We start from the raw sequence: 22,735 nt of genomic DNA, 5'->3' as shown, positions 1-22,735 counted from the left end.
TCGAATTAACATAAGAGGCAGTCAACAAGAAAGACAGTGGTATTTAAGAACACAACAGTAAGTGGCTGGGAGGATGGGGAAACAATTTCTGCCTGACTCACAAGAGACAGAGCTGTGGTCTCTTCTGAAGTTTTAATATGCAGTTAAAAGCAGAATAAAAGTAAAACACAGGGTAAAGAAAACAAATGACAGTATTCAAAATATAAAAAGGCAATAAAGTAATACAAAATACAACAAATAAAAAGCAATCCAACCTTTTCTTCACAGCAACGTGTAGCAGAGTCTGGGTGAGCCTTTCTAGTAAAGCTCTGAAATGTTTTATTTTACCCCTTACATAGAAGGATTAGTTCCTAGCTTCACCCCCTCAGTTCACAAATGATTAACCTTAAGTGACCTCTTCTGTCTTATGTATGAGTCCTTAATTGATTAGTTCTAACTTCTGCCTGACTCACAGGAGACAGAGCTGTGGTCTTTTTTGAAAAGCTGTGGTGGTGGTGCTGAGGTAGCATTGTCGCCTCACAGTAAGACGTTGTCCCGTTTGATTCTCAGCTAAAGCGTCTTCTGTGTGGAGATATTTGTGAATGGGCGTACCTTCATTGAAGGTTGTGCATCAGAGCTGGCAACTCGGCATGTAAAAATCTACAGCCAATCATTAGCAGACCGGAGTTCCGCTGTGGCGACCCCTAACTGGGAAAAGCCGAAAGATACAACAATATGCAGTTAAAAGTAGAATACAAGTAAAACACGAGGTAAAGAAAACAAATCACAGTATTCAAAATATAAAAAGGCAATAAAGTAATACAGAATACAACAAATAAAAAGCAAACCAACCTTTCCTTCACAGCAAAGTGTAGCAGAGTCTGGGTGAGCCTTTCTAGTAAAGCTGTGAAATGTTTTATTTTATCCCTTAAATAGAAGGTTTAGTTCCTAGCTCCACCCCCTCAGTTCACAAATGATTAACCTGAAGTGACCTCTTCCATCGTATGTATGAGTCTCTAATTGATCCGTTCTAATTTCTGCCTGACTCACAAGAGACAGAGCTGTGGTCTCTTTTGAAGTTTTAATATATAGCTAAAAGTAGAATACAAGTAAAACACAGGTAAAGAAAACAAATCACAGTATTCAAAATATAAAAAGGCAATAAAGTAATAAAAATACAACAAATAAAATTCAAACTAACCTTTCCTTCACAGCAAAGTGTAGCAGAGTCTGGGTGAGCCTTTCTAGTAAAGCTCTGAAATGTTTTATTTTACCCATTAAATAGAAGGTTTAGTTCCTAGCTTCACCCCCTCAGTTCACAAATGATTAACCTTAAGTGACCTCTTCTGTCTTATGTAAGAGTCCTTAATTGATCAGTTTTAATTTCTTCCTGACTTACAAGAGACAAAACTGTGGTTTCTTTTGAAGTTTTAATATGCAGTTAAAAGCAGAATACAAGTAAAACACAAAGTAAAGAAAACAAATCACAGTATTCAAGTTTCTCATGTGAGGAGAACTACCACAGTAGGGTTAGTCACCCAGAGGTGTAAACAGTGGCTTTAGATGATTGCCACTGCTGAAGTGACACCCCAACTCCATGTGCAAAAAATGGGAAAAAGCGGTTGTGGATGGATGCATGGTTGGATGGATGGATGTGCAAGCTGTAAGGTGAGAGTTGCATGGTGATACAGTGGGACTGTATGAAAGATGGACTACATAGATGGTGGTTATTATATCAAAGAAAGGATTATTAGAGAAGATGGAAATGCTAGAAGAGTTTGAGGATGGAAGATCTATATCTGGGCCAAATAATTTTACTCCAGATATCTCTAGGAGTGTTTTCAGAATATAGTTAAGATGGGGGTGAAAAAGAGAAAAGGAGACTACTGAGGGAAGTTTAATGTAATGCTGGAAACAAAACTGGACAGACTGCATGGGAAGAAGGACTATAGCAGAAATGGCAAACAGGACTGACTACAGGTATAATAGAATGTGAGTTAAGAAAAATTGGTCTAATACACCTGATCAAAACACACATGCTCAAAAACAGTTCCTCAGCTGAAATTACACAAATCTACAACTCAGGTATTCAGAATACCCTCACTACTTAAATATCTGTGTGTTAAGTGCAGCCATTGTACATCAAAACAAACTTTTTTTGGAATTGCTGATGTGTGGACATGACATAATGAACAAGGAGATTGTCTTGGTCCTTAAAGGGTGTGTGGTTGGAGAAAAAGGGTGATGCAGATAGTGAAAATCCAGGGATATGAGAAACTATTTAAGAAGGATGCTTGACAAATAGTTAGATTAAATTATCTAAGTTGAGGGAGTTGGGGAAAGGGAGTATGGGATGGAATAAAATCAAAATGGAGGAAATTAGTGATGATTAGGTACGGGATGCTGAAGAAGAAAAAAGCTAGAATAACATGTTAGACATGGGAGTTAAAAAGATGACAAAGAATATGGAAGGAAATGAAAAATGGGAGGAAAATGTGTAAGGGAAGTTAAAGAGAACAAAAGCCTTTACTAGACAGGAGATTGCAGAGAAAATGGAAGTGACAGAGAAGAGGAAGAATGATATATGATGGCTGCAGACAAAAGTGGAGATTGCATTTCTAGTTTGGAGATTAAAAGAATAAAAGCCAGGGATGCAACAAGGAGGAGAATGTGTAGGAAGAAGGAGATAACAGATATTTTTCCAGCATAATATGAACATTTATATAAAGACAAAACAAAGAGAGAGGAGAATAAAATAAAATAGTTCTGGAAGTGGAATCTCTCAAAACTGGGAAAGACAGTTTGAAGACAGAATACATGGCAACGACACAGGGAAAAAATGATAAATTACTTCAGTTGAAGGAAAGTGACTGGAAAAGATGGATTGTCCATTTTTCCAGATAATAAGGAAAGAGTTATTAGGCCTCTAAGGGACATCTCTGAATAAACTCTGAAAGGGAAGGATTGTTATAGTGAATTAAAGTGATTACTACTATATGAAATATGAGGAAGTATCTGAAATATAATCATCAGTAATAAGAAAAGTAAACATTAATTAAGTGAAGTGATACCAATGTGTTACCCAAGAAGCCTGACTCAACACACAGTCCCTTTTCAGGGGTGACCTGGGAGCAATTCCTGGTTAAGTGACACTGTGAGCAAATGAGGGCTAAGGAAATCAAACTGTACCACAGGAACTAAAGTTCCCATCCATAATCATATAAACCAGGCACAAAGACCAGGAACAGTTAATGCATTCTTTTGGAACAATGAAACATTGAATAAGAGTGAACAAGAAAAAATGCTAGAACACATTAAGCTCTTAAGACTGAAGTCTGCCAGTCTATCTCAAAGTTACATCTATTAATACATCACCAAGGTACATTGTAATAGGTGAACACATAATTTTTATAGATATATGCAAGAATAAAAAAGGAAATAAGGTGTGCAGGGTCGGCTTTGCATCAATTGATGACCTTGGCAAAAGGGCTCCACACTCCCTCCACAGATAAGTGCATATGACCTGTTGCCCTCTATCCTGACTGACCCACACCATCCTAAATTAACGTTCACAGTTTGTCTTACTCTTCAGTTTTTTTCCTGCATTTACTTATTTATTCAGCACATTTTAAGTAGGCAAGATTGCTCTGTAATAAGTATGCTGAAAATAACTGCATTGAAGCTTGGGGTCTGCAAGTTACAGAAGCATTGGGTGTTCTAGATGCCCCAAGGTGCTTTTACAATTTTTATAAACAACCTTTCCATTGAATAAATGAAAAAAAAATCATGATTAAGGGAAGAAATCCAGCCTTGTTCTTCAGTTTTGGCTTTGCTTGACTCCTTTCAACACATCCTAACTAACCAGGTCTACACTGTAATAACTAAACTAAGCTAGGGTTCTAGGTGCTGCCAGGTGCAAGAAGCCATGGGGCTATACATGATCTGAGGTGCATTTTAGAGCTTTTTTCCAACTCTGATTCAGTGATGGCCTGAACAAAACTCATACATAAGGGAAAAATTCAATATTACTTTTTTATTTCAAGGACCAAATGATTTTTATTCAAGGATTAATGCTCATTTAACCAAACAGCACTGCACGATAAACATAGAAGACAAATACTTATGAAGATACATAAATCATATCTGGGAAAAGTACCTGCCTCCCTATACTACCTTAAGAAAGTTAGTCACTTTTGACATTTTAATGAAAATTGAGGGACAGATGGCCCTAATCTTTTATTTTATGTTGCTGCTTTTATATGTATACGCAGCATGCCTCCTCACTCCTACTTGCTAAAAATAACCACTTTCTGTGTAACCCTCTAATGTCATACTTGGACAAAACTTAAAAAAACAAAGAACATATTTACTGTCAGACATATATAAACAGAATTGTTCTTTACTCTCTGCAAAAAGATAGCCACATGTATATGTCTCTGATGATTGATTGTGAAGAAAATGAAAAAAAAACTAATTGCAATAGTGTTTCTAACTTATGTTTAGACAGTATGCTGCTTGTGTACAAGCTTAATAACCCTCTATAGACTCCTCTAAAGTTTGTAAGGAAAGTTAAAGAAATAATGGTCACACTGTCCGCAGCCCAAGACAAAATAGTGATCTCAGAGGTTTGGGAGGAAAGATAAAGAAGTATTAGATTAGGTGGAGTTCAGGACAGGGGTCACTACTGAGTCCATGTCAAAATCCACTTATATAGCCTTAGTGTGTGCCCTTGCCTCTGAAACTCTGAAACTCTGTGCATTCTGTGATGCATTTTTATCACTTTTTTTTTTTTTGAGAAATGACTGTAAACTGAACAAGTGACATGAGGTTCAATTACTCTCATCCAGTCAATCCCCACCGAACTGTTATAGCCACATCTATGTACAACTCAGATTTCATATAATAAAGGAAGATAACCGTGTAATGCATTTCACCTTTGTTCCGAACAGCTGCCACACATTAAAATATCCCAAGCTACCTACACAAATCACATTATTCCTCCAAAGCCAGAATGATAAACAAACAACGGTAGGCAGGTAGTTATTTTCCTCTACAAACAGCCCCAGTAATTATACCTACATTGTCTATGCATATCAGGTGTCAGGTTAAGTAGTGCATATTACTTTTCATAAATGTGCACTAGTTCTGCAAAGCTAGGTAGCAGTGACTGCTTAAAACTGAGCAAATTATAAGAGCATCAAGTTAATTTCATCCAGCCAACCACAGCCTTGTAGCTCAGAACCTCTTAACTCCAAAATAAAGGACAAATACAAAACTATTCAGGTCACTTTTTTAAAATATTAGTACTACTACTGCAGAGTAGACAGAATAAGGCAATGTGAAACAGCATACATTTTATGAAGCAAAAAAGTCGATCCCTAGGATTTCATAAAATCCATGTAGGCACCATGTAGAGCCTACAAGGAATATATCCATGTACACAGCCATGGTTCCTCCTCGGCAGTGCGCCATGCATATTAATGAGGGTGCGCTACCGAGGGAGAGCCAAGGGACATGGATATTGAATCAGTGTAGGGAGAGGTGTAGCGGATAACTATAGCTGAATATGAGTTTGAGGCTCCCTGCAATGCTCCCTGCCACTGTTGTAATGTTGTGAAGTGTGTCAAATGTTTAATATGTCTTTTTTTGATGTTTTATGTTTTTTTTTAATTTTTTTAACTGCATGTTTGCATGACGCAGTGCAGAGTACAGCAATGCCAAGCCATGCTCACATATAGACAGCTGACACCTGCCAGACATCTAAAAATAGAAACTGGATGTAATTAATTATCATAATTAAATTTAATTTGTTTTTAATTGATCTTTGCGTGGCACGGTGTGGAGCGCAGCAGAGCCGAGCAGAGCTTATACATGCATTTCCAACACCTGCCTAACATCTAAAAATAGAAACTGGATGTATTTAATTATTTATTTACACGTTTGTTTATATGTGTTTATGCATGCTTGCATGATGCGGCGCAGCAAGGCTTGGTGCTCAGCAATGCTAACAGGTAGCTCAGTACTATATGTGATGGTAAACTAGTTTTTGTAACATCCAAGTAGCTAAATAGATAGAGTTGCCAGCTATATGCTAGTAGATCCTGGGTTCAAATCCATAACAGGTAAAGCATGTCTGTGATTTAATGTATTATTTTCGTATAATTTAGTAAGAAAATTATAAAATATGACACTGCTGTGCTCTGCTGAGCTCTGTTACCGCTACTCAAGCATGCTTAAACATGATAATGGCTGCCAATATTTGCGTGGTGCTAAGCTTCACTAAAACCATGATTCTGTGAGTTTTCAGGTGCTCAGCTCTGCTTAGCTGATTTGAGTGCTGCTAAGTAAAGCAGCACTTTTTTTAATGTTGCTCAATGATGTGTAAGGGTTGGAAAACAGCCTATATTAAACCCAATAGGCAGGAATTCTGCAGCAGTCACTGAAGTTCAATCAACTGTCAGTATGGCTGGTTGTGTTGGCAAAGGTATACGCTTTCAGGTGCAGAAGTAGGGCATTCAAGAGTCCAGGGTCATGGGTGGGCTTCTTGTTAAAGACCATGAACCCCAAATGATGCAGGACAGATTCCAGGGCTTGGAGTGTTGCTGGTATCCCCTGCACAAGTGAGCAGTGTCATCACCATTATGATGACCTGAAATGAGAAAGTGGGAAACCCTGGACACCTGGGTCCAGGAAGCTCGAGATGGGAATATCCCACAAGTATGTAAGTACCTCTTTCTCTGTCTTACCAATATGCAAGCTGAATGTCTGCAAAACTCTATGCATAATGGTGTGCTTCTCTCCCAGCAGCTGCGGCTGAGAGGGCTCACAATATTGAGTCCCATGCTAGGTGCCTGGCCAGGTTACACCATGACCGTGGTAAGCACAGATTTAGTATGCCAACTGTGGTGCAATAAGCAAGAAAGAGTGACGCATTTACTGCAATAAGGTATACACAAGAAAAACTGTAGTGCAATAAATGGGCAATTAGAGCTGTAGAGCTGTAATGCAATAAAGGAACAATAAGAACTGTAGCTCAAGAAAACAATAACAATACCAATAACAGTAAGGAAAATGCTGTTCAGCAGGATTGTGTTGTTAAAACCATTGCAGTAAAGCTGTATGCATTGATTGTCTATGGTAAGGTTGCTGCAATCAAATGTAGCACTGTATTAGCTGTAGCCTGCAAATCTAATGGACTGCAAACTGTATTGCCTAACTCATAGTACTGTCCAAGGCTGTCTCCAGGCCAATATCGGTCATATAATGCTCTCTCTTCTTCAGACATCATTTAATAAAGGTATGTGGGTGAGGTAGCCCAGTCCATGGGCAGATATTGTGTGTGGACTTCACAGATATTTCAAACCAATAACAATAAAATGTGTTCACTAGCATTGTTGATTCTAAAATAAAGCTTTTTTAATATATGCAGTATGGCTGTATTCCATGCATGTGTGTTCTACTGTCACTGTACTCTAGTATAACACTGTAATAGAACTAGAATGCCAGAGGAATGTCCTGTAACTTGGATTGCTCAAGTCATAGTACACTTCCAGGTGACCTCCAGGCAAGTTTCAGTTACTGAATAGTCAGCAGTGACTCAGTGGCTCAGTCTGTTAAATGCTTTGTATATAGTACATTTTGCCAAACACAGCCCTGGGTTCGAATCCAGTGGTATGTAACACTAAATTTTCAATATCATTCACATAATGCTTACATTTTCTCTCTCACCATGAGTACAATAAATATATAGATGAGGTAGTCCATATTATGAGCAGATATTGTGTTTAGATTTCACAGAATGTTAACATCAATACCAAGAATGTGTTCATCGGCATTGGAGATTCATAAATAAATCTGTGTAATTCTAGTATGGCTGTATCCCTTGCATGTCTGTACTAGGGTGTTGCAGTCAATTACTACATTATTTGCAGATGTCCCCTCCAGACACAGACATTAGGTTCTACTCCCATGCCTGCCAAGTAAGGCATGACGGCTGTCTAGTTTACTTACTGTACACAAACATGCCTCTCAAGTGTCATGATTTCTCATAATGTAATTAAAACTGCCTAATCCATCTGTCACATGATTAGCAGAAAAAATTATTGCATGGAATGCAATGTATTACCAAATGCATTTAGAGGACCCCATGGGTAGTTATGTAAGTCCACATTATGTGAAACTGTTTTGTGTAGTGGTGTACCTGAATTTGTTATTGCTTGGCCCATACTGACCCATGCTAACAGCTTGAGAGGTATGTACATGCCACTTCAGCTATAGGAGAATTGTAGTCACTGTACTCAAAACTGATACTACACACCTGTAGTGAATTTATTATCAGTGTTTTCAGGGATATAATATGTAGTGTAAGTAATGGAATGTTTTCTCTCCCCGCCCCATCTCTTATCTTCATTTATGTATTATTATTTATTATTATGATTTAATATTAACACATTTTGTTAAACTAACTATATTTTGGAAAAATGTGGTTGTTTGTTGTTATGTTTTATTATAATTTAATAATAACATTTTGGTCAAAGCCATCGGGAATTTGTCAGCACTTATTGGTGTGCTGACTGAACAAGTTATCGGTCTTGGTAGGAGAATGAACGCCTCCCCAACAACCTTTGGACACCAGGGAGAAGGAGGCATGTCTTTGTCGTTGGACTCAACGGCAAGTATTTCCCCAGGGCAGCGGAGTCCCAACAGCAGAAGTCAGCATTCAGAAAACGCCAAGAACAGTGGATTATACAACAGACAAACTTGGTGAAGGTTCCCGAGTCATAACAGCTCAACACAATTGGGTTTTGACTTATTGGATTGAATAAACAAAGGTGGACAGGGTGACTTTGATTTTTCTACATCGCCTGTTGTGCAAGGTACTGTAGATCAAAAGTTAAAAAAAATTTCAGAGCATGACATTTTAAAACTGAAGAAACTGCAAGTTGAAAGCCAATATTTACGGGAATGTTTGAAGCGTGAACAAATTCCCAAGGGCCTTAGGTGTTGGAAGTTCCCTAATGGCCTAGTCAAAGACTCGGACACGCACAAAGATTTACTCAATTTGTTTAACAGACATGGTTGTGAACTCTTAGAGTTATTATTGAAGGACAATGAGAAAAAGTTTAATATGTTAAAAGAAACTGTTAGTAGACTGGATGAGGATATTAAGCATGATTTGTGTTTTACTATGAAAACCAATGAATATAAAGCCATTTTGTTAACACTGATAAGATTATATCCAGTATAAAAGATAAAAAAAGTAAGAAACTGGAAAGAGATAGGAAACAATATGAGTCAGGTCAGGCTTACCCCTTGCCAAAAAATAGTCGTGTTAATAATCCTGCAATGGGTGATATATTTGAGGAAGATTCCTTTTATGAGGGAGAAGATGTATTGGACAGGCATGGTTTTCACGATACTCATGTTAATGGGAATGAAGGTAATTATGATAATGTCCCTTTAGGGGTACCCCCCAGGAGATCCGAAAGGATCAGGAACCAACAGAACAATTTCAACAGCAATCAATCTGGCTCCAGGAATTCCTGAAATGGACAGGGACGAGGGAGAGGGACATATGGGACAAGGGGGGGGGGGCAGAGGGAACAATGGCAATTGGTAGAGCAACACAGTGTTATTTCTGATATGAATTTGGGTAACTGTGAGATTGTCCTTAACCAACATAAGGACTTTAAAATCTTTAATTTAAGTAGTGCCCAAGTGACCAAAGAATGGGCTAATTTATTTCAAAGAGGTCTTAATTTCATACCAACAAAAAAGGCCAATGTAGAAAAAACACTAGTGGATTTTGTGATTTATGTCAGGAAACTTGATTTAAATGGAATTTTGGATAATAACTGTATTGAACAGTATAATATACAATGTAGAAAAACTAGTGTCTATAACCCACCCCTACACCCCTCCCAACAGTTGTTTGACATGATGTGTACTAACGACATAAGAAATATATGTAAGAAGAACAAACATACTATAGAGACTAGTAATTTAACTGTAGCAGAGAGCAATTTATTATTAAGTATATGCAATGACAAGTCTATTCGGGTTATGAAGCCGGATAAAGGGGGAGGATTGGTGGTGATGGACCAGCAAAGATATGTGGATAGTATGTTGTGTCATTTATATGGTGACATTATGAACAAGTGTCAATCAATGAGCTAAACATAGCTTATAGGAAAATTGATATCACCTTGCATGAACTACTGATAAATGACCAGATACAAAAAAATTAGTATGAATTTATGACTCAAACTAATCCAAGGATCCCTACGATTTTTGGGATCCCAAAGATCCACAAAGACACCACCAACCCTCCCTTAAGACCAATTGTTGATGCAAAAGCATGTAAGACCTTAACGATAGCCAAATGTTTGAATTATCATCTAAAAATGTTTGATTTTGTGTAAGAATACCCAATATTGACATAACCGAATACTTACATTTAGGAACTTAATGGAGTGGGTCCTAGAAAATATTTCATTCTGTTTGAAGGTCAGCTTTTCAGACAAACCGCTGGTGCTGCCATGGGGGCAGTTTGTGCCCCCATGTTTGCTAATATAGTGCTTACATAATGGGAGGTTACAAAGGTCTTTGTTACAGAACAATACAAGTTATGTCAATTTTATGGCAGATACCTAGATGACATCCATATTTTGTGGGGAGGGGGTCATGATCAGTTGCAGGAATTTTTCAACTATTTGAATATTAGTACCAGTTTCTTACAATTTGCCATGGAAACTAATAGTGACTATATTAACTATTTGGACATTCGGATTGATAAAAATAAGCAGATGAAGAAATTTACTTCAACTATTTACAGGAAACCCACTTACTCGAACACATTATTACACTTTGATAGCTGTCATCCCCATATACCAAAAAAAGTCTCTTGTCAAGGAACAGGGGGTTAACTTAGCTAGGATGATAAGTGAGACTGATATGTTTTATCATGAAAGAGATGTGTTATGTAATATGTTGAGTAAAAGAGGGTATCCATATGAACTTTTAGAACCAATCCTACAAGAAGTCACTGAGAAAAGGGAAAAAGGACATTTTTTTCCACTTTTGGGTTTAGGTGTGGGCATGGATCCACAACCGAACCAGAAAATATTAATACTATTACAAGTAGTACCACAAGGGATAATCAGTGTTCTTTTGGGAGGGCATGGATTTTGACGTATACCCCCCAGTTCTCTGACCTAAGAGATATATTGTATAAAAATTGTTTTTTACTGAAGTATGATGAAAAAGAAATGTGGCTACTGCTCTCAATGTAAGTTTATATTAGAGGGAGATTATGTTGAAATACCTTTCTATGGGGTAGTGCGATCTTGGCACAAGAGCAATTGTGGTACCAAAAATGTTGTTTATTTAGCCCTGTGCCAGGTTTGTGAATGATATTATGTGGGGAAAACTAAAAATGCTTTCAAGACACTCATCTACCAGCACATTTATGATATAGGGAGAGGTAATAATAAAAATGCTTAGGCAAAACCCCTCATTCAGTTTCTTGAACATAATTTTAAATTCCATGTATTTGAACATGTAGTTTTGGATGAGAGAGGGGGACCCAGTGACACCTTTTTAGAGTATAAAGAAATGATGTGGCAATTGAGGGTCAATGCGGTGAACCCCACAGGTTTAAATGAAGTTATATCATTAGTTAGTTTCTTAAAACTCAAATCAGAGTTTTATTTTTAAATTTATGTTAGATATTTTAGGGTTATTATATCATAGTTTTATCATATATTTAGGATATAATAGATGTTTTTATATATATATGAATATGTGTGTTTCACAATAGAAGCATAGGAAGTTGTGTTACATGATATATTGTTTTACATGTGTATATTTTAGTTATGAGTACTGGCACTTTAAAAACTAATGGCATTTTTTTACTGCATTTATTCTGAAGACGTCATAGTTCACAACTGATGAAAGCGCTAAATAAATTGTTGATTCCAGCTCGTGGTGATCCTGTGCCTTTGTGTATTTTTCGTTCTTGGAGTTTGGCAGTTTTTATTTTGTTAAACTAACTATATTTTGGAAAATGTGGTTGATTATTGTTATGTTTTATTATGATTTAATAATGACATATTTTGTTTAACTATATTTTGGAAAATGTGGTTGATTATTGTGATGTATTATTATGATGCAATATTAACATACATGATTAACTGTTTTATTGGCCTTATAGTTTACATCATACTGGCATGCTGTTACCATATTGATTGTTATGTTACTTAATGTTGTGTTACACATAATATACATCATATGTATTTGGATGAATAAATATGATGTTTGACTCTTTTAATACTAAGAATCATTGGGTTATTACTAACTGTAACTTATTGCTATACCTCATTTACCACAGAACATCAAAGTAAGCTGATTCCGGCTGATCCCCCTTCCTTGCCTCAACTGGGCATGGCACTAGGCCCATCATGTCTGAGACCCAGACTGGTATTGCCCCCTCTGCTGCCCCTGTACTACCTGCAGTGTCAGGTAGTATTGCCTCACGGGATGGGGTGGGCACCCATTTGGGAGTGGTGGTGGAGGAGGAGTTGTCACATGGGCAGAGCTGCTGGTCTTGGTGCACAGGTTAGTCCACTGTGGCTATGACCACCAATCTGCACCAGATTGAGGGCATGCTGGCCAACCTGGTGGGGCAGATTCTCCCTGGTGCCCAGCCTCCAACACAGCCACCCTCAGGGCAGGGATAGAGCAGTGCCAACAGTCCCATGGGTGGGGACGTGAGTCAGGCTGCTGCCGTCTGGAGGCACGTGGGACTTGGATTCCACAACACCCTCCCTATTTAAGGTGTACACCCCCTCATGAATCACACACCACCCCTGTCTGCTGTCTTATCTGTTTGCAAATGCATCCTCACCTACCAAATTTACCTCTCCTACACATACCTATGTCCCTTCCCCAACATTCCACTCTCACCTTAAAAAAATAAAAAATGGGCACCTGTCCCCCCAAAAAATATTGTCGCATACGTAGCTCTCCATTTCACACAAGTGTCCACTGGACAAACGTAATTCCGTCCAATTGGCTTGGCAAAGCAGTTATGTTGTGCTTACCACTATGTCTGGGGTGGAGAGTTCAAACTCATGCACAAATTCTGTCAAAGTGCATGGTTGTTGCTGTACAAGAAATGGATAGCTATGTTTTTTTTCCTACACCTGCACTGCACATCCCTACCTGTCTTTCACTATGTTCCCCCCTGCTTGCCCTTATTTCACCACTTTCCTCTCTGCCCTTTTTTCTTTTCTTTATATTTTTAGTGCAGCACTGCACAACACATTGAGCTATAATGTCTGTATGTGCTTATCGCATTCTAAGACACATGTACAAAATAAACCTCTGACATGTATCAAACCCAAGTCCATCACACCTATGGCACTCCATCACACCTATGGCACACTGCATTAACCACCACGCCATACAACTCTTTATTAACACAGGTGGTTTAAACAAAACATAAGTAATTGCCAGTTGCAGTTATTAGGCGTGTTTCAGTGGAGCTGCACACCGTGCAGTGCAAACTGAAATAAAAAGTAATGGAAAAAATGGGAGTGTACCTTGGACTCTGGAGCAATAGTATACCGCTAGACAGCCAAAGACATAATATTGGATGTAAGTAAGGCCTGTGATAGCAGGTAAATGTGTTCTTTTATCAGCAACATGAAGAAAGGCACCTGTTAAGGCATTGATGACAAAGTACATGTACAATTGGGACCCTAGTGCAGAAATGCAGCCATATAAAACAAAGCACATACTGATGGATGTAGAAAATGTTTGTCACAGCCTGTATTTGTGCACAAATATCTTGCAAATAGACCTGCTGTAGCACTGATTCAGTAGCCAAGTTTGTTAAATGCCTTGCATGCAGTACATTTTGCCATGCACAGTCCTGGGTTCAAATCCAGTGTTGTGTTGCATTTCAATTACATTATTCTGAAGACAGCAAGTAATGACTTACTCATGCAGTCTTTATCCACACAAAGCATTGAAAATTAAATAACTGCTTCTCAGAGCTGGAAATGACAGACCTGCAGGTAGGGAACACACATCACATATCCATATAGCATAACTATATGTCGCCTAGTACTCTTAGTGACAAAGTTGCCTAACGTACGTAACATAAATACATGCCTTAATTGGAGTGTAAAGGGTACCTTCACCCTGGCTCTGTCTCTACAACAAGGCTGACAAATCTGACACAAATACACCTACAGCTTGTTGTCCAAAGTGTTCACACCCTCTGCCTATGTCTATTACCTGCAGCAACATCTGCAGCCTGTGATACACACAGCTCTATGGAAAGGTTTCTGCTACAGACCTACCCTCTGCAGTGATATAGTATCCATACCCCAGTAATGCCCATCTCAACAGCTAACAAAGGGGCCCTGGTATACATGAAGGCCTTATATATTGCACACTGGTTGCATGTCATTGGCTAATGGTAGTGCAATTAGCTGTTTAGGTTGCAATTATCATACCAGAGCCACGGATTGGTTTAGAGGCAATTACCTGCTAATGAGAAGCATTTTAAAAATGCAAGCAGCTGGCTATGGGGAAACATTCTGTATGAGACTTTCTCACACACAGCATGCCTTTACAAAACTTTACCAGATACACATTTCGATAGAGGAGTACTCCACCAGGTATGTAACTGTTTTTTCTGTATAACAGGATGCAGATGGGAGGATGGAGGTATTGGGAATAGGGATTACAGCAGTAAGTCTGTCTTAGACCTATGGTAATGATGTGTCATTGCAGATGGGAGGATGGAGGTATGGGGAATAGGGATTAGAGCAGTAAGTCTGTCTTAGACCTATGGTAATGATGTGTCATTGCAGATGGGAGGATGGAGGTATGGGGAATAGGGATTACAGCAGTAAGTCTGTCTTAGACCTATGGTAATGATGTGTCATTGCAGATGGGAGGATGGAGGTATGGGGAATAGGGATTACAGCAGTAAGTCTGTCTTAGACCTATGGTAATGATCTGTCATTGCAGATGGGAGGATGGAGGTATGGGGAATAAGGATTACAGCAGTAAGCCTGTCTTAGACCTGTGGTAATAATGTGTCATTGCAGATGGGAGGATGGAGGTATGGGGAATAAGGATTACAGCAGTAAGCCTGTCTTAGACCTGTGGTAATGACATCTCATTGATATCCTGCTGTCTTACACATACAGGGGACGTACAATATATCAGGGTTGCATTGTCTTTTGTTATTGTGGCACACCGGTGTTGTTAGACTGTCCCTATTTAGTGGTTGTAATAGCACACTGCTATTTGTTTGGCACTGGTCTTATGACATATTATTGGGTGGCTGGTCTTAGGGGATACACCACAGTGGACTGGAGTGTTGAGTGTATGATCATACAGCAGAATCTCTCATGGCACACAGGGAAATATCTCAGTAATGTTACTATCTCAGTTGTATACACACATAGTATGTTACACTGTGGGGTATGACATGTGTGAGCAAGCAGTGGATAGTGCTGGCCATTTTGTTCTTGCTGTATCTGTACATAGGAGACATCCATGTATCTGATCCTGTAATTTGTTTTCCTTTTGGTGTCTTTCAGGACTAATGTATCAATGCCATGCCCCCTTCTCAGATGCGGAGAATGAACTAATACTTCAAGGACTATGGTAGCATCATCACATCTTCCTATCCAGAGAAGGCATAACAGGAAACAGCAGGCTGCATTGCAGGCAGACCTTGTCCAGGGGAGGATGAATGCCCATGGCCACCAAGACAGGACATAGCAGCAGGTCCAACACCATGCAACAGACAAGATCAATACTGCAAAATGAAGGGCAGCAGATGTAGCCAGGAATCGTGCCATCACTGGTGAACGGCCTGCAATGGGACAACCACTCATAGCCATTGAGGAATTCCTGGTGAACCTAGGCACACATGACAGCTCCCAGGTATCCATCACACCATACACCATGGAAGTGAGTGCCACAGCGTCCACAGCAGAGGAGCATGCAGGTAAGCTTACTGTGATCACTATTGTGCTACTATAGCAATCATTCTGCCAGGCTGTATATACCTTTACGTGGGTATCAGGTCTATGTGCTCTGGGGGAGGGTTTAAGCTCAGTTGTACACTCATACTCAGAATGTCACAAATACATCAAGTAACACAGTAGTTACTGTACATGCAAGCTATATGCAAGTATTACCTTGTTGTTCTGCAACATGCAATGGTACTGAAATTACCTCACCCTCATCTTTTTACAGGTCTATCAGGAGTTGTCCAAGACCATGGTCCTGCTCCTGGTAAACTTGATACTGTTTTGTTATGGAACATATATATGCTATTAAAGTTAAGGACCAGGGTAATTCCCTATGTACACTTAATGTTGTGTGTAACCAGAGTAGAATGTTTGTATATTCTAGTCTGGAACATTTACCTAAGGTTCCTAGAGTGGGTAATCACAGGAATGTAGTTGAATGAGCAGAAACACTTTTGCAGTTATAGTTCAGAGTGAATAAGCCTCTTGGTGTACATTAGGCAATTAATCTGACATGCCTTGTAAAATCCAAAAGGTCGATCATTGCAACTTGAATTTGTATATATTTGTTAAGATGGGTGCACTGGGTTTTATGTGTTGTTTTATCAGGTATAATGTCATATTGCATACCTAAAAGGTAAATTGTACTGGTCAAGTTTCACATGATTTACCTGATGTGCTTGCTATAAAAGCCTTGAGTCGAATGTGTATTTTATTGTGAGGAAGTCTGTTGTGCATGAAAGTGGAGATGAGAAGATGTGAGACTGGTAATACAGTTATGGATCCTCATTATTATGACTCTTTGTGGATTTTTCCATACATAATAGTGTAGGTAGTAATGTAATGCTTTTGTCTTGGTTTTGTCAGGTGACTGGGGGGTTCAGGTCTCTCCCCCACACAACCTGATGTCAGTGTCTCTTCAGATTCAGATGAAGATAGTGGCCACAGTGAGGCACAGGTGGGGTTATAGGGTGCTGAATCTGTCCCAGAGGTTGACATCCCTTTTCTGCCCCCATTGTCACTGCACACAGTCATTATGCCCATACATACCCAGTCCCCACAGGCCACAGATATTGGACAGTCAGACAGTGGAGACATTGAATAGGACAATCTGGCAACTATGGGCTTCAGAGAGTGTAGACACTGACCATAGCTGGAGAGATGGTAAGGTCCCACACAGGTGGATTGACAGGGATGCTCATAGAAGGACTGCTGATCATCCACAACCTGTTGCAGGTGTCACATCACAGGTCACTCACTGCATGTTTCGGGCTGTCATGGAAGCACAGCGGTGTTCTGAATGGAACACCAGGTGTATGGTTAGGGTTATGGATGCAGCACAGTCTGACATCTGTGACTGCCTCCACTGCATTGGGGACACCCTGGATCTGTTCACTGATGCAGTGGACAGACAGTGTGCTGAGACAGTGTCTGTCTTGGACTGGACATTGTCAGTGATGGAACATATGGTTGGAGATTGGTGTTGGACCAGGGGACGTAGGTCAGCAACACCATCTGCTGAGAGTCCACATGGCCATTCACAGTAACACTCCCATACTGGCAGTAAATCCAACACTACAGAGGGGAGTGTGCTGTCCACACCATGATGTGGCAGGCCATGGACACATGGTCCTGGATGGTCCCATGGGGGAACATGGTCCCAGCAGATAGCAGTCACTGTCAGGTACTAGCACTGTGTCTCACCTTGGGCATGGTGATGCCAGTGCAACTCCTGGCAGAGCCAGTTCCCATGTTCAGGGACAGAGATGGTGAACTGTCAACTCTACCATGTACGGTCCAAAGCTGTCCAACATATACATGTGTATGGCTAGCACTAAGCTTGACTGTGTACATGCACACACTCACACACCACTGTCACATGCAGGTCACCTACAGACTCACACGGTACCTCTTCATGGTCCATCTAACCCGCTCCCCTTCCTGACTTACACACTTGCTGTCAACTGTTTGGTCCAACCTAGGCTTCTAGCACCCCCACACAACACCCTGTGCAAGTGATGATACCTGTGCCACATCCCTGTCATGGTTCCATCGATGCAGGGAATTGAAGCTATGCATCTGGTGCATAGGGTGACTATATTACTTAACATGTATGTGTGTAACGCAGTCTTGTTTTGCTATGCCACTTGTAGTGGTCACCAACATACACTGTATGCTGGAAAGCATCATGAGTAAGTAACATACTTCTGTGGACCTTGTATGATGTTGTACTGGTGGTAGTGTTACACAATGACAGGTATTTTACGGAACTGTGTGTGTTTCTGTTCCAGGAGTTAGAGGGGATACCCTATGGACACACAGTGCCAGTGAAGTAGCACAGGATAGCATGGCAGCACAGCAAAAATATGATTTCAGCAAGGTATAGCAGTATACCTGCATGGCTGCATAGGCTCACATCTGTATAACAGTCTACTAAGAATAATGGCAGTGGTCAGTGTATTCATGCATTCATAATTTGTGATAAGGTCTGCTGCAGGGCAAGGTGTGACCCTGCTGGAGTGCATGTCTTGCCTATCTGTAGGGAGCATAGTAGATGGATGACTCACTCTAATGACATTAACATACTATGTGATGTTAGCACTACATACTTGTGAGAGACATTTGTCTAGCAGACATAAACACACCCTTGAAACAGACCCTGTCTAATGGTACACAGAGCACCTCAGTGCACCTCAGTCCATACCATCTGTTTGATTGGCTGGGTGACCATCATCTCAACAGAAGGCATTTGCCTGAGTCCCTCTTGTACTGGGGCAATATGTGATGCTCCTGTACCAAGGGCTTAGCTATACAGATGTCTGTGAATGTGAGGGCTGTATGGCCATTATGCTAGTTAAGTTCACATGTCCTATGGCTCCATAACATGATGTATACTTCTGTAACAGCCTCACACACACAAACATGGCTACAGTCAGCCTAGCACCACTTCCACTTCACTGCATACAGGACATGCCAAGGCACACACATAGTGCAAGTTAGTTGTATGTAGATTAAAACACTTACCTATGTACTGGTACACTCTACAGATCACAGTACCCGATGCACTCAGCACACCTCATTTCTGCTAGTACTATCAGTTTAATGCTTGTTTATATCAGCAAACATTGTTGTAGTCAGCAATTTGGAAGGCCATATTACCTGCTACAACTAAAATAATGCAAAACCCTAACTATGTAAAAGTTACAAAGGTTATCATACGTATGCCATATGGATATACATGCTCTATGTTGGGCTGAGTAAGATTAATAGCCCTACCTATCTAGGCTTATACACTATAGATCACAGTACTTATTGCATGCACAACAACTTATGTCTGCTTCTACACTGTCAGCTGGTAGTCTTAAAGTGACTGACATCGTCAGGCCTTGTAGAAGAGGGCAGTTTGGAACCCAGCAGCAAGTTACAGGCCCAAAAAGTGCATAACCATTGCTGCTAGACAGACCTTGAGGGGATGAACAATGCTTTGCAAGGGTATATGCATACACTCCAAGTGGCCTGGAGTGAGATTCAAACTCCTACCTATTTAGGCTTATACACAGTAGATCACAGCACTTATTGCATGCACTACAGGTTAAGTCGATTGTATATGTAATTGCAGTAGTCTTGTGTTGAACAGCATCTGTGGCCTGTAGAGTTATATTGGTTCATACTGTTATCTGCATCTAGTATCTAGTATTCTAGCAGTGAGATAACTGCTGCTATCCCAGCTATGTGTGTACAGTTACTATTATGGCCATATGTGGCTGCTTGTAGTTAGATAGGTGAAACTGTGGGCAGGGACAATGTGCGGTGTCCATACATGCACTGATACCATTATACATTACACCACCTGCTCACCTGTGTCTGTCTATGTGGTGGCATCCAGCAGGCATAGGGGTCTGCAGGTAAGTGGTTTATGTACTGTTGTGCCCTTAGTTTGGATCCTTTGAGCAACATTATAGCTGTGAGATGTGCAAATTTACTCACCATTATTAGGATATGTCAGACAATGCAGATATCCACAGACATATTTCTGTATATAATAGGGATGAATATATACATGTAGCTCTCTGTGTGTGTGTGTGTGTGTGTGTGTGTGTGTGTGTGTGTGTGTGTGTGTGTGTGTGTGTGTGTGTGTGTATGATATGCATATGTGGTATGTAGATATATGGGGGAGTCTATGTATCATTTTAATATATATAGCTATGTATATCGGTATATATCTATTTTACTCTACATAGTGCTAGATATACTACACATGTGAGAGTGAGATAATGACAGACGGATATGTATACGTATATGTCTGTATATATAGACATTTATACATAACAGGTCATTTCAACAGAATTGCACTCATTTTTACTAAGTGTATGGGCATGTCCAGTGGGACTGTCTGTACTTATAATGTGACTTCAGGCCACACCTATCTGTATTCCAGTCTGGGATTTTGTATGTTACAGACATTAATATCTGTCCCTCTTTCTGCAGTACTGCACTTCACTCAAAATGTCCACAGCATTCTCCAGCTGTGTGCTGTAGTTAATATGTGACTGCGGTTGGTAATGTTACACCACCAACAGACTGACAGTCTACATACCTCTCAACTGTCCTGATTTTCACAGAATGTCCAGAGTTTTGCCTCATATGTTTGGTCTGTTTCTCATACAATTGTGGTCTTCTGGTGCTTTATTAAATGTTGATATCAATACATTCTACCAACTGTAGACAAACAGTTGTGTGTCAGACTTTACATCCTTCAGAAAATATGTACAAATGCAACACCTTTAATTCCAGCAACTGTCTAAATTTATGTGAATAATATTTAAAATCTGTCCCTATGTTTGGGCCTTTGTCCCCCCAATCTTTCTGGCTTTGTCCAGATTTTTTGCACTCTGAGGTTGGGAGGTATGGTATTCTGTGTAAACACCAACATAGTACCATATCATATACAAAAGATGGAGTGATTCCAGATTAGAACCATCAACACCATCACCCATACTATTTTCCCTAGTCCACTGAGCCATACATGTCGCTAAACAGAGAAGGGTCATTCATCACACAAACAACATACATATGCACATTGTTATCATGCATGAAGAGAGACATACCATGTGTGAGTGCTTTCTGTGTTACAGCACTGAGATTGCCTAGTCCACTGATGTACCATAGCTGACTTTTTGTTAAACGGTTATATGGGTACACTGCTGTGTTGGGGGCAGCAGCAACTTATCAGCTTGGGTAGACACTTGTCCAAATATCATGTGTGCTCACTGTTTAACATCTCTCTTGCCTGATGTTGTGAATATTCCAACCATGAGGCCTAGTGAATATTAAAGACACATACTATTGGACTGGGTATCAGTAGTCCCACAGGGATGTTAAATCTTACCAAATATCCCACTAAATTTACTTGCATAACAGCAGCAAATCTATACATACCATACCTTATTATAGTAAATCTTACAATTAGTGTGTAGGTTAGACACTTACCTTGAGAATGCAGCAGTTGACAGAACTGTAGTTCAGGGCTGACTCTGTGTGATGCAAGCAGTACACAGCCAATACATGATAGGTACAGGTTGTGTGGGTTGCCTGGCATCAGCTATTTTAATATATGTATGTGAGTAGGAGTAAGGTGTCAGTCCCTAGGGCCCTAAGTTGTCAGTGAATGTGCTATGCATTGTCTCTTAGCCAAAGCCAGGGCATACTTGGCACGCTTATGTCTGCCTACAGGTACATCATCAGGAGGTTCCTCCTCCAAGTCTTCCTGTGACTGTGGCTGTGGTGAACTAGGCACTGATGGGTGGCTGTAGATCCCTTCCCTTTGCTGATTCTAGTGCAGCTGTTTCTGCAGGATCATATTGTGTAGCATAGCATGTGCTGTGAATATCTGTGAACATGTGGCTGGAGAGTACTTCAGGGCTCCACCAGATATATTGAGGTGCCGGAACTGTGACTTCGGAAGCCCAAACACATACTCTATGATGTTTCTTGTTTATGCATATGCCTCATTATGCATTCTTCAGTGGGTGGGTGTGCATTTCTGATAGGTATCATCATCCACGGTTCCAGTGCATAGCCAGCATTCCCCAGTAAATGATCATGTAGGATGATGTCCCCCCTAGCAAATAACTGGTACAGCTGTGATGCATGCCAGATATGGGAGTCGTGATAGTTAACAGGGCTGTCAGCGCACACATTCAAGATAATGCCCTGGGCATTGCACACAACCTGGCAGTTAATGGAGTGGTGTCCCTTGCAGTTGACGTAGATTCTACCCTCCTCACTGGGTGGTGCTTTGATGTGTACATGTGTGCAATCTATGGCACCCAGTACCTCAGGGTAGTGTGCTATACAGTAGAAGTGGTGCATATTGCTGGCACTCACTAACCTCAGGGGTGAAAGGAAATACATGTGCTCACTGGCATGTGGTAGCATAGCATCCAGGAACTGGTGGAGTACCCTGGATGGTGATGCCTGTGAGACCCCCATTATGTCCCCAGTTGGTCTTTTGAAGGTACCTGTGGCCATTATCCTAAGGGCTACACATACCTTTGTTTTCACTGAGATGGGTTCCCCTCTGTTGGCTCCAGGACCGAGTTTATGGCAGCAGAGCTCAATGAGTTCTTGTAGTAAGTCCCTGTCCACCCTGTAGCCCTCTAAATCTCCAGCTCATGTAGCTTCTGGAAGATTACCTT

The sequence above is a fragment of the Protopterus annectens genome, chromosome 16.part0, assembly GCF_019279795.1.
Source record: "Protopterus annectens isolate FY-2018-M chromosome 16.part0, PAN1.0, whole genome shotgun sequence".
In the NCBI taxonomy this organism is placed as follows: Eukaryota; Metazoa; Chordata; order Ceratodontiformes; family Protopteridae; genus Protopterus; species Protopterus annectens.
The sequence above is the reverse complement of the archived record's forward strand: the minus strand, read 5'-3'. Positions refer to the sequence as shown.